The sequence below is a fragment of the Acromyrmex echinatior genome, chromosome 17 (genome assembly GCF_024713525.1).
Source record: "Acromyrmex echinatior isolate Ae372 chromosome 17, ASM2471352v2, whole genome shotgun sequence".
Taxonomy (NCBI): domain Eukaryota; kingdom Metazoa; phylum Arthropoda; class Insecta; order Hymenoptera; family Formicidae; genus Acromyrmex; species Acromyrmex echinatior.
This window is the reverse complement of record NC_141868.1, coordinates 6,170,856-6,185,015: the sequence shown is the minus strand read 5'-3', so window position 1 is coordinate 6,185,015 and position 14,160 is coordinate 6,170,856. Positions and strand designations below refer to the sequence as shown.

General features: G+C 33.3%; 1 protein-coding gene and 2 pseudogenes across 7 annotated transcripts in view; 1 reads left to right on the top strand and 2 right to left on the bottom strand.

Moving 5' to 3' along the window:
* The window catches only part of LOC105145343 (26S proteasome non-ATPase regulatory subunit 1-like), a 121,097-nt gene that overhangs the window by 36,209 nt on the left and 70,728 nt on the right, over positions 1-14,160 (top strand). The gene's annotated exons all lie outside the window — the stretch shown is intronic.
* LOC147906928 (uncharacterized) lies at positions 3,571-5,153 on the bottom strand (annotated as a pseudogene).
* Positions 4,271-7,199, bottom strand: LOC147906927 (uncharacterized; annotated as a pseudogene).

Here is a 14,160-nt window from a genome sequence, read left to right as displayed (position 1 = left end):
GGGAGAAGTTCAAATTAGGAAACATCAACTAACGAATGATGAAACATTTGGAGTTCCATTCCCTTATCGACAGGCTATTGGATGTTTACTATATGCAGCGACGCATACGAGACCAGATATCTCGTTTCAGGTTAATCATGCTGCTCGCGCTGTTGAAGCACCAACACCGTATAATGTGAAGGAAGTGAAAAGAATTTTCCGTTACTTAAAAGGCACAATGTCAGTAGGAATTCAGTTTGGTGAAGGTAAAAACGAAGTTGTTGGATATTGTGATTCAGACTATGCTGGATGTCCGGACACTGCTAAAAGTACTTATGGACATGTGTTCGTATTAAACGGTGGACCAATATCCTGGAATCACGGAAGAGCACGATTGTCACTGACTCCACAACTGTTGCTGAACTGCAGGCTGCTTATGAAGCATCGAAACAAGCCATATGGATTAAAGATCTCATGAAAGAACTCATGACGTCTTCTGAGAAACCAATAATAATCTATTGCGACAATGAAGCGGCTGTTAAGCTGTCAAAATCCGAGGAAATAAAGAAGAAAACCAAGCACGTCAATGTTCGCTTTAATTTTCTACGACAGACTGTTGGAGACAACAACGTGGAAGTTAAACATATTGCGGGCACAGAGAACCTAGCGGACATGCTAACGAAGCCTCTACCCCATGCAAAGCTGCTCCATTGCTGTAACCTTCTTTTTATCGAGTGAGACTACGTCAAGAGGGGGTGTTGATTGTATGCCGTTAGTCCCACTATATGTATATCACGTTTTTTGTTTGTTATTATATCAGTTACCTGACAGATGGCGTGAGCACCCTTCCCTTCTAACCTAACCTTATTATTGTTGTTCGCACACGCCAGAAACCAAGCTCTGTCTTTTATCTTATTCAGTAACAAAGAAAAAATCCCAATAATTATCAATATATGGATGCAGGTATCACACATACATGTGTAACTACTTCTTTTTACTAAAGAGAAAAGTTTTACATACTCTCAAATATACAAATATTATTAGTGACATATGTATGTATATATATATATATATATATACATATATATATATTAGATGTTGGAATTAATTCGTAGCGTTTTACAAAGTATTTATAAGTTTTAAAAGTACTTTCATTAATGTATTTTTTAATGCTCATGTGAAATAAATAACATTCTTTTATTAAAAACGCTACGAATTAATTCCAACACCTAATATATATATATATATATGTATATAAGTGTACAAATAAGTTTTAAAGCGTTTTTTGTGTAACGTATAATTTAAACTTAGAATTCAAATATTTTCGCGCTCTTTTGATATGTAGTGGCACTTAATATGTACTATTAAAAAACATAATTGACTTCACAAATTGGAAACTTAACTTCAAAATGGTTTTAAAATGGCGAGCGACAAGCAATTTATTCGACACTGCATTCGATACGAATTTCATCAAGGAAAAAGCGCTGCCAAAGCATGTGAATCAATTTGTTCTGTTCTTGGAATCAATGTATCCAAAAGTACATGTGAGTTTTGGTTTAGGCGATTTAAAGAGGATGATTTTGATGTTAGCGATAGAGAACGTAGTGGTGCTCCTCAGAAGATTACAAACAATGAATTGCAAGCATTACTCGATCAAAATTCATGTCAAACACAAAACGAACTTGCACAACAACTTGGAGTAACTCAACAAGATATTTCAATTCGTTTACGGCAGATGGGAAAGATTCTGAAGGAAGGAAAGTAGGTAGTCGCATGCATTAAGTGAAAAAAACAAAAATGATCGTCTTGAGAAGTGTTTGAATCTGTACAATAAACAGCATAGAAAATCTTGTAGAAAATCGTGACTGGTGATAAAAAGTGGATTTTTTACTTAATATTTTATATTATTTATTGTTATATATTATATTATACAATAATTATTATACATTAATGTAATATATAACATAGTATAAAATATTTACACAATACAAAACTGTAAAGACAAAATTTTTTTGAAAAGCTGTCAAAAGCATACTAAAATAAGATTCAAACTTTAAAATGCTTTTTTATTTTTTTGTCTGCGATAATTTTTTATCGAGTTACAGTGACCTGAATATCATACAATTTTAAGTTTTATGTCCTTTTCGGGGATAGTGTATGTTTATGCGACTATGCAAGTTTATGTGAATATACCCTAAGTTAAAATGGCATTAGGAATGAAAAAATGCTATTACATTACACGTGTATACATATTTCAAATACATATTTGCATTTGAAATTATATTATTTATATTTATGTCATAGTCAGTGTTCTTAATAAAAATATACACTTACTGTAGCCTACTGTTACCAATGGCTCGTATTCAGAACGTGCTTACAACGATGTTAGTGCGCTAACATGCTATGCTTTATATTACGCATATTATAGAAATTCGGAGATAAAAGTGCGCTTTTACCGATAAAAGCGCGTTCTGAATACGGACCAATGTATACATTGACTATTGTATTTATTTACTAAAACACTTGGAATGTATACACATGAATATATACACATAGTCATAAACGTATAGCGTCGTATGAAATTTATACGTATGAATGGCCACGTAATGTATGTTACGATATGTCTAACATATATATGTATTACACATATATATTATACAGAGTGTCCAAAAAGGGACCCCACATATAAGAGTTGCACATAAAGATGGCTATAACTGAATTCTGGAACATGAGTTTTAATCGTATCGAAATATATAGTACACCAACATATTTTGCGTTGATTTATAACTATGATTTACGTTCTACAACTCACAATCAGTTACGGACATCTCTGTGCTAAGGAATAACCTTCAATGGGACCTTGACTTGTAATGTCAATGTCATAGATTGAAACAACATTTATGCCCAATTTTTTTCATTTGTACATAACTTTATCTAGAAGATATCTCTCAAAATACAAGGAAATATCTCCTGGATAAAGTTGTCCATAATTTATCTGGAAGTGAAGAAATTGGCTATTAAACGATTTCTAGCAAATATAAAAACAAAACATATAAAATTATATCAAAAGAAATTGGATTAAATTAAATATATTATATATTGTCATTAATTTTGCTCCATCGCTCATTCCCGTGAAACGCAACCAAACATTTTCTCTCGTTTCTCCGTTGTGCTTAGCCCATAACATGGGCAAATATTCCCGTTTATGACACATATTAAAAATATTTATGCGTCAAAGTTATGTATTTTCTTCTGACTGTTCTATCATATCACAGTGTGTAATTACACTTACATATGAAAGTATAACAATATTCTTTGAAATAATATAACATTCAAAGAATATTCATTCTCTGGGAAAAGGCAAGAGTGTATTACTTGCTACGATAGAAACAAAGTGTCTTATTAATTCAACATTTTTGGAATATTTTTCTTTGCAAGGATTTTTACCCAAGGCTATATCCGTTTCAAAAACCGCAGCATATATTCCACAAGACGTACCATCCGGTTTCGTTTGAACTTTTTCAAATCTTATGTTGGTAGATATTATTTGCGGAAAACGAGCTTTTATATATTGTCTTTCTTTCGACCATTTTATCTACCATTTTTATCTACCATTTTTATATGGTATGTATGCCATTTTATGTATGCCATTTTATTGTATGTACAGTCAAATATGCTGTCATATACGTAAAGTTTTTTTTCATCAAAAAAGATACAACGCCAGTGATCAGTACAATTTTCTCCAATTATTTGGATACTTTTGCGATCACTGACTGTAATTAATTCTGGATATTCTATATAATGTATGCTTTGTGTTTCGAAACAAGATGCTTCTGCTATAATGCGTAAGAAAATATCCAGTGAATCGTCATTTAATTTACTATATTTAGACAAGACTTCTCTTTCACAGAAGAAAGAGGTATCTGACGATCGTCTAGAACTCTTCTTTGATTTGCCATTTTATCTGCTGTCGGAATATGATTGGTTATATGACTAACAATAATACATCATCTGGCTCTAGAATCACGGCAGTAGAAACAGTAGCACTTTTTTCGGTTGAAATATTATTACATTTCAATCGTTCTTCATTTTTCGTTTAATTTTCTTCTTCATCAACTGATTCTATTGTTATATGTTGTCGCTTTGTGTTACAAGTATTTACACTTTTGGACAACTCTTTTACCTGTATTATATATTTTGGTTCTCTGATAAGCATATGTCTAATATACCGACTGTCCAAAATTTCAGGAAGTATGCAGTCAAAATAAAAACGTGTTAAAAAAGGTAATATTTTATTTTTTCAAAAATCATTGTCTCTATTAATACGCACTATTTTCTTCTCGGTGTCCAGCGAAAGTGCTATTATCGCGCTGTGTTATATTTAATTGATCCTGTACTGATAGAAGAACCGATGATTTCGATTCATTTGCATTTGGATCTTTTTTATTAAAAATACTACTTTTCAGTCAAAAACCAAAATATGTTTTGTGTCGGGTGGCTGGTGTCACCTTGTACGGAAGGCTCGCTCGCCGAGGCGGCATGTAATAACAATGACTCTCTTGATTATAATAAGTGAGATTTTATTAGAGTTGAATTAAGATTTGTTTGAAGCGGGCGGTAAGCGTTGCTCGTGGTTATAATGTTGCGACAATTGAAGTGAATTTAATGCGTTCAGCTTGATGCGTGCACAGATAATTCACACTTGGTACAATGTTGAGGGATTTCTCCTTCAAAAGGGTATGTGTTGCGAGCCGTGACGAGACCGGCAAATCTCATTAGAAACGCCGGTAAATCTCGCGCACTAAAACAGTCTCGCATAGACTAATCACGTTATGTTATAACAAGCACTGATGATACGCGACGATAAGTCGATTGGTTCGCGCTTAATATTCGCAAGAGATGCAAACGTGAGGAGCGATCTATTGGTTCCATTCATTGGGATCCGGTTGCGAACTCACTCTTCTCACGCGGAGCGTGTGCGTGTTCGACGATTTTCTGGATTTGCGCAAGGGGGTTCGCGTGCCATTCGAGACAAACAACGTGATTAGCACAGGCTCGAGATGTTCGTGTTTTGATCGCTTGGTGTTGACAAGCTTCTTGAAATTCATGAGCGTGCGAGATATGACGCCCATCTGTTGATTCAGCATGCTCATCAATTTGTCGAGAGACGACATTGTTTTCAATTGCTCTTTTCAGCAAGATCGAGAAACGATTCACAACGTATGAATAGCTGTTAAATTTTCAACAGAAAGAGAATATTTGATCTCCATCTCTATACCATCCTCCTCTCGAGAAGCCCACCAGAAGAAGCACCCAACTACTGATTGTTAGAATCAATAAACAATCTGCATGGTTTTATATCTTTCTTTAATTTCTGTTTTACGATTTCCTCCATATCGCAACCATATTTCATAGCTGCGGTATCGATAACTGCGGATGGAAGAAACAAGATACTTTTTACGATTGCTGCACAAGATGTTGGTCTCATACGACATACTGCTCCAAAATTTGATGCTATCAACATTATTTTTTTCAGTGACAATCATAATTTGCTATCACTTGGCTCTCTGGTTTTGCGTTCATCTTCTTTCTAGTCTCTGGCATTTTCGAACAATTCTTCCATATGTTTTTGTTTTCTTTCTTTAAATATTTCAGAGAATACATTTGGTTTTTGCGATTGAGGTAATAACCATCTGTTCCTATGTTTCTTTAAAATTTCTTTTTTTTTCCATCTACTTTGCGACATTCTCTGCTTCGAGCTGTTTTCATTCGTCATCACATTATTTTAGATTCTCGATAATATAAGGAGCATTGTTACATATGTTTTTATGTAATTCTGTAAGAGCTTGTTGCGTGTTATGTTGAACAACAGTTGCTGTAATTCTAGTATTGTAAGAACCATGCGCATAAAACACGCGCTTTCCACCAACTTTTGCGCAGACTATTGAATGACGATTCTGCTAAATTGTTAGTCACATTGAGCAATAAACTGTTGGTATAAGCACTTAGATATGTGATTGCATTTTGTATTTTGGGATAAAGACTGTACAATTTTAGATTTGGAACATAATTTTAGTTATTTATGTCAACGATGTTCTCGTATGTACGACCACGTTCCTTACACTATTTGTGCTCCCCAAAGATATGGCTAGGAACATTTATTATATCTTCTCGTAATTCCTTAGCTAAACGATGCTGAGGTTGCTTCTTTTTTCTTCTGCATTCACTTTATTGTATAATTTCATTTCTAATTTTTGAAATATTGTTTTTCGTAATATTTCGTGATTTTATAAAGTCACGATTTCTACGCAACTTTGGTTCTGTTGCCTCTGCGACTATTTTTAATTTTTTTACATAAATTTCGAAGCAAATGATTAGTGCATTCTATTTTTCGCACTGTTATCATTTGCTCTCGATACGGATTGCTATTTTTGATGGACTGACATGTTGCTATCGCCATCAGCAATGAGTGTTCTAAAAATCACTCCATGCATTGCAATGCTACGTGTGAATCCTTCAGCAATAGCATCACTTTCCATGTGTGCAGAACTAACGTTGCGGTCGAAATTTTTATAGCATTTATGACTTTTTGCTTCGAGACCTTCTCGTTCCGCCATATGGCATATCGTACAAAATTTGTTACGAATGCCAATAAAAAAAATTTTCTTTGTGCTGTAATCAATAATAGCTCCAACTTCGGAAAGTGAATCATAGGCACTATCTCTACCATATGACCTCTTTGCCCAACTATCATCCGCTACAACGGTTATGTACGGATAGTTATTGATTATTTCTCTCTACAGCGAGTTGCATTTCAAGTTTGCCTGCCATTTTCATATTTTCAATGGCTGTTTTTTCAAATTCTTCGAATACAATGTTTCGATATTGGATATATGTTTTCTCCGACATACACGGTACATTTGCAGCTACAAATATTTTTTCCATTTGAGCATAACCAATCCCAGTGATGGAAGATCCAGTTGTGATAGCCATGTTCAAATCCATATTTGTAAAGTCTGTGGGATATGACTAAAAGTCGGCCTTATGAAAACAAAATTTGCATTCATAAAAGAACTGCTTGAATCCAATGCGACGAATATTTACGAGTTTCTAGTCTTCAAACCGGCAATGATATTGCGAATGATTATCAAATACTCGATGCAGTTCTTTATTGAAGAAAGCAGAATTTATGATGCGATTACCTTCAGGCTCATGCTCTTGTTAGATACGATTAATATCTGCACGGTCCGTCTTTTCGATAACAAGAGTATAGTCATCCGCACATTCTTGTACATGTATGTGCTTACCTTCAGGTTCATTCTGTCGGATACGATCAGTATCTACATGGCCTGTGCTTTCGATTACAAGAGTATTGTCATCTTCACATTCTTGTACACTTATGTGCTTAGCTTCAGGCTCATGCTGTTGAATACGATCAATATCTACATGGCCTATGCTTTCGATGACAAGGGTATTCATTTTTGTGCAAATCTGTACTTACTGGCTTCAAGCACTGTACCTTGAATACTAATCCTCAAATCCATCAAGCCGGACAGTAATTTCACTGGGTCCTGACAACATAGATTCGTTGGCATCTTCGTACTTTCTGCAACAGTCAGGGTTTCCTCCTTCATCTTCAGTGCTTTTAGCATGTGCCTTTTGAAAAAAAAAGATATTAATAAAATATTTTATTAAATTCAGTTTTGTTATTTTAAATATATAAGTATATCGTGTTTATTACATAAATGTTATTTATTTTTCAAATAAAAATCATACAATTTGAAGTTGCAGCAGTCTTTTGCTTATTTTGTTATTATTACACATAAACTACTTATATCATTCATAAGGATTTAAATGGTGCTACATTTGCAGCATTTATAATATTTAAAAACAATTATTTTTCTCTTAATAAATGCTGTTAGCATTTTACAAATTAATCACATCTAACCATAGAGCTCGATGGCTAATACGATAAACGCATTTATAACAAGGTAGCTCTCGATTAACGCCTCTGGCAGTAAATAAAAAATTGTCAGCCCACGATGAACGTCTCTGACATTTCGTTATGACTAGCCAAAGCACGATGTACAGCTGTGATATTTCGTTACAATTAACCGGCGCATGATTAACGCCTCTGGCAATTACTAACCAGATACCTCTGGTACTACTTAGTCTCAACTACGATTTCAAAATACATATACTGTTGTGCTTTAAGCATGAAATTATCAATATTAAAATAAGCAAAGATCTGCAATCTTTTTTTATAGTATTTTTTAAGACAATATGGTTATTTTATTAATTTATATAACATTTATGCAAGAATAATATCCTATAATATTGTATTATATAACATTATATAAAATATCCTCCAAAAAAAGTAAATATATATAAAAAAAATATATGAATGTAATATATAAATTTCGTAAAATATTTTAATTAATTGTATTGCTTGGAGAAGACGAATGGTACAATAATTTTGGACAGATATATTTTTCAAGCTCGCATAAAGATTGATGTTACAAGAAATAGATATTAACTTAAAATGTAGTATAAAAGAAGGGCAAAGAGCCAATGACGTATATATAAAAAAAAAAAATTATAATTTAGATAAGCAAACTTAATACAAAACAATTAAAATACAATAAAATAAAACAAACATTTCAACTCCAATTGAGTTATTTTCAATGCTATCATACAATAATATAAATGTCGTTCTAAATTAAAAATTCGTACATAATCTTACAATATTCTTACAATTCTTTAACAAAAAATTCTTTCTTCTTTCTGTGTAATACGCTATGAGTCATTTTTATCAAGAATTAACAAAGTCATAAGAAAGTTCTGGAAAAGTAACCGTAAACAAAAAGAATTAATATTAATCACATAAAAATTAAAAATATGATGATATACCTTAGTAAATCTGTTAAGAGTCCAATAATACACAACGAGAAAAAAATGTAAAATGTAGTCCATTTCGGGTACAATAAAAAAGTCTTTTTAATTTAATAGGTTATTATAAGCAAATTCGCAAAGACGAAGCTAACGAGCTTCTGACTTAAACGATGTCACAAAACGAAATGTCAAACAGAAAAACATTATCGAGAACGGAAAACGGAAAAATAGAAGGAAAAGGATAGAAGATGTTAGAAAGGAGAAAGAGAATGTATAATGTCAGAATACAAATCCGGCAAAGACTCCGTGTCATTTTGTCTGTTAATCCCATGCTTCTGTTTTTTAATATGGACCATTTCTAATATCAACTTTTTGTTGTATGAAGGCTCTATATCTAATATTTCCACTTTTTATTATTTCCACTTTATCCCATTTAAAATTATGATTCTCCACTGTACGATGGTTGGAAATCACTGATGGAGATTTTGAACTTATATTGATATCAGAAACATGTTCATGCAATCTGATCTTTAATTGTCTTTTAGTTTGGCCAACGTAACTGGCATCACAATTCTCACAGGATATTCTATAAACCACATTTTGATTCCGAACGTGTTCCAAATCATCCTTTCCTCTCCTTATAAAACTTCTCAATGTGTTAGGAATAGTAAAAGCCAACAACACATTTACAATTACACATATTAACAATAGGTATAAATCTTTCGGATATCGTATTAACGTATGGAATCGTAAAGAACCTCCTCCCAGTGTCATCCTTATTCTTATTTAAATTATTAAATTTATTAATGTGATATTTTATTCTATTATGAATAGTCGAAAAAATAAAACTTAACGGATATCCATTCTGTAAAAAAAATCTTAATAGCGTCAATCAAATTATTTTGTTGGAATTTCGGATGACACAAACAAAAAATCTTATCCACGACACCATAAATCACACCTCTTTTATGACAAAGTGGGTGGTGTGAATGGAAATTAAGAAATCTGCCGGAAAAGGTTGCTTTACGGTATACATCAAAAATGAGATTCCGTTCATCGATAATTAACATCGTATCTAAGAAACTTATTTTTCCATCACCTATCTCCATGGTGAACTGTAATCTATGTAATGAATTAAAAACATCCAAAATATCATAAATACTTTCAGAAGGAGCGGCTAAGATAATATCATCGACGTATCGGTAGTAAAACAACAGACGACAAGGCAGCATTCCAATAGCCATCACAATACTTGCAACAACCGGTGACAAAGGTGAACCCATGGGGGTCCCAAAAATCTGTTTATATATTTTTTTATTAAAAATGAAAACTGTCGAATTCAGAACCATACGAAAGGCTATCAGAAACTCGTCCAAAGGAATCTTAGTTTTCTTAGATATAGCATCCCACCTCACAACCACACTATCAGATGCCAAATCTATAGGTATGTTAGTGAATAGGGATACTACATCCAAGGAAACCAAAACAGAATCTGATTCCAGCCTTACATTTTTAAGTTTATTAATCAAGTCATAGCTGTTTTTTATGAAACTAGGCGTCTCCGGTATAGAATCTGCAATAATGTTATGCAAAAATAATGACAAATTATATAATGGGCTATTTAACGATGAGACAATAATTCTCAACGGATAGTTTTGTTTGTGTATCTTCGTCAAACCATAAGCCCTAGGAATGACCCCATCAGTCGTACGCACGACCTCCGATACGTCAAGTCATCTATTAATCCTTTTCCTTTCCACCTACCAAGCAAGTTACGTAAATCACCCGTAAGTTTTTTAGTAGGATCTTTAGTTATTAATTCATATGTATTTTTATCCGAAAGTATCAATTTCATCTTGGATATGTACTCTAATTTATTTTAAGCAACGGTGACATTACCCTTATCAGCTTTGGAAATTAATATTTCAGGATGATCTGTTACAAATAATTTCGTTGTCCTGACCCAATCGAACAACAACTTGTCAATCGAGCCGTTCCTAGGAAAATCATTCCGAAACTTATCCATAATTGAAACACTATTGTTTCTAACAAAATTAATTATATTCTTCCGATGGCCAATAATATTATTCTCAATATTCTTAATAAATTCTATCAATGTTCTATCAAAATTATGTTTGTTAATAGTAATAGGACGAGTTTCTGATAGCCTTTCGTATGGTTCTGAATTCAACAGTTTTCATTTTTAATAAAAAAATATATAAACAGATTTTTGGGACCCCCATGGGTTCACCTTTGTCACCGGTTGTTGCAAGTATTGTTATGCAGGATTTTGAAAAGATGGCTATTGGAATGCTGCCTTGTCGTCTGTTGTTTTACTACCGATACGTCGATGATATTATCTTAGCCGCTCCTTCTGAAAGTATTTATGATATTTTGGATGTTTTTAATTCATTACATAGATTACAGTTCACCATGGAGATAGGTGATGGAAAAATAAGTTTCTTAGATACGATGTTAATTATCGATGAACGGAATCTCATTTTTGATGTATACCGTAAAGCAACCTTTTCCGGCAGATTTCTTAATTTCCATTCACACCACCCACTTTGTCATAAAAGAGGTGTGATTTATGGTGTCGTGGATAAGATTTTTTGTTTGTGTCATCCGAAATTCCAACAAAATAATTTGATTGACGCTATTAAGATTTTTTTTACAGAATGGATATCCGTTAAGTTTTATTTTTTCGACTATTCATAATAGAATAAAATATCACATTAATAAATTTAATAATTTAAATAAGAATAAGGATGACACTGGGAGGAGGTTCTTTACGATTCCATACGTTAATACGATATCCGAAAGATTTATACCTATTGTTAATATGTGTAATTGTAAATTGGCTTTTACTATTCCTAACACATTGAGAAGTTTTATAAGGAGAGGAAAGGATGATTTGGAACACGATCAGAATCAAAATGTGGTTTATAGAATATCCTGTGAGAATTGTGATGCCAGTTACGTTGGCCAAACTAAAAGACAATTAAAGACCAGATTGCATGAACATGTTTCTGATATAAGTTCAAAATCTCCATCAGTGATTTCCAACCATCGTACAGTGGAGAATCATAATTTTAAATGGGATAAAGTGGAAATAATAAAAAGTGGAAATATTAGATATAGAGCCTTCATACAACAAAAGGTTGATATTAGAAATGGTCCATATTAAAAAACAGAAGCATGAGATTAATAGACAAAATGACACGGAGTCTTTGCCGGATTTGTATTCTGACATTATACATTCTCTTTCTCCTTTCTAACATCTTCTATCCTTTTCCTCCTATTTTTCCGTTTTCCGTTCTCGATAATGTTTTTCTGTTTGACATTTCGTTTTGTGACATCGTTTAAGTCAGAAGCTCGTTAGCTTCGTCTTTGCGAATTTGCTTATAATAACCTATTAAATTAAAAAGACTTTTTTATTGTACCTGAAATGGACTACATTTTACATTTTTTTCTCGTTGTGTATTATTGGACTCTTAACAGATTTACTAAGGTATATCATCATATTTTTAATTTTTATGTGATTAATATTAATTCTTTTTGTTTACGGTTACTTTTCCAGAACTTTCTTATGACTTTGTTAATTCTTGATAAAAATGACTTATAGCGTATTACACAGAAAGAAGAAAGAATTTTTTGTTAAGGAATTGTAAGAATATTGTAAGATTATGTACGAATTTTTAATTTAGAACGACATTTATATTATTGTATGATAGCATTGAAAATGACTCAATTGGAGTTGAAACGTTTGTTTTATTTTATTGTATTTTAATTGTTTTGTATTAAGTTTGCTTATCTAAATTTTATATATATATATATATACGTCATTGGCTCGGGCGGGCGCGCGCGCGCGCGCGCGCGCGCGCGCGTGTGTGTGTGTGTGTGTGTGTGTGTGTGTATGAGACACAAATATGAATGTATATCATATACTTGCTACCATCGTTCTGTACACGAAATATTTTGATTTCTAATATGAAAAAGGAGACAGACAGAGAGACAGGGGGAGGGAGGGAGGGAGGGAGGGAGGGAGGGAGAGAGAGAGAGAGAGAGAGAGAGAGAGAGAGAGAGAGAGAGAGAGAGACCGATGTTTTAAATTTGTAATTTAAAAATATAACGAATTTTTCACATGTATGGTACCGAGCATGTGACATTACTTTTTTCATGACAATCCTTTTCAATTAAACATACTAACCTTTTCAACCATCTTCCTTTTCTGCTCTTAGTAAACAGAGATTTCGTCTTGGTCGCATATTTTCTTCCCATCTCGAGGACACAAGAAACACACACTATAACACTATTATACTACACTTTACTTAGTACTGACAATGATGCTGTTACGCGGCAACGATGTCAGGACGTGGGTAACAGCAAGGGTAGACTCGTCTCGCGCCATTGTTTTATTGCGCGCACAACACGTCTAACGGTCAGCGCAATAGATCATATCGGCGCACAAGAGAGTCCGTTTATTTTTCAGTATACCAATACTACTGTGATGATATGATACGCGAATATAAAGACATATCTAGAGTGTCGAATGAAATTTTAATAATCTAAACGCATCTTGAAAAAAACGTGTGCATTTTTATAAACATGTACCGAAATATTCTTTGACAAAATACATTATTTCTATTCAAATATGTCTACATATATTTCACTATATATCACTATATATATATATATATATTATATAGTGATGGGAGAAAGTTCCGTAATGGTCAAATATCTTGGAAAATAATGATTATGGAAGAAAATGTTCAATACAAAAGTTTTAGTATATCAAGTGATCTATTATATGGTTATATTGAAATGATTTTCATGTGACCTTGAAGAACACCGTGAAGGTCAACTTTAAAATCTTAAATAGGAACTCTTATTTTCTATTACGTATTCTTAAAGCTGGTGTCTTTATTCGTAAAGATGTTTCCGAAATACTGGTTACAAATCCTTTTTGCTTGAGATCTTCCTGTGTTAAACCTTCAAAGTTTAAGTATCGCCGGCGCGTTATCTAAGGTGTACTGCATGGAGGTGGCACGGTCGGATATCCACCTCTTCGAGATGCTTGATCAAAGTGCGCGCGCGTATGTATACGTGTTAGACGTAATTAAAAACTTAATGAATTAAATGTTCAAATTGTTGTCCGTTTACTGCTTGACAGTGTGCCAACCGGATGTAGATATTTTAACACACGCACGCACGCACGCACGCACGCACGCACGCACGCACGCACGCACGCACGCACGCACGCACGCACGCACGCACGCACGCACGCAC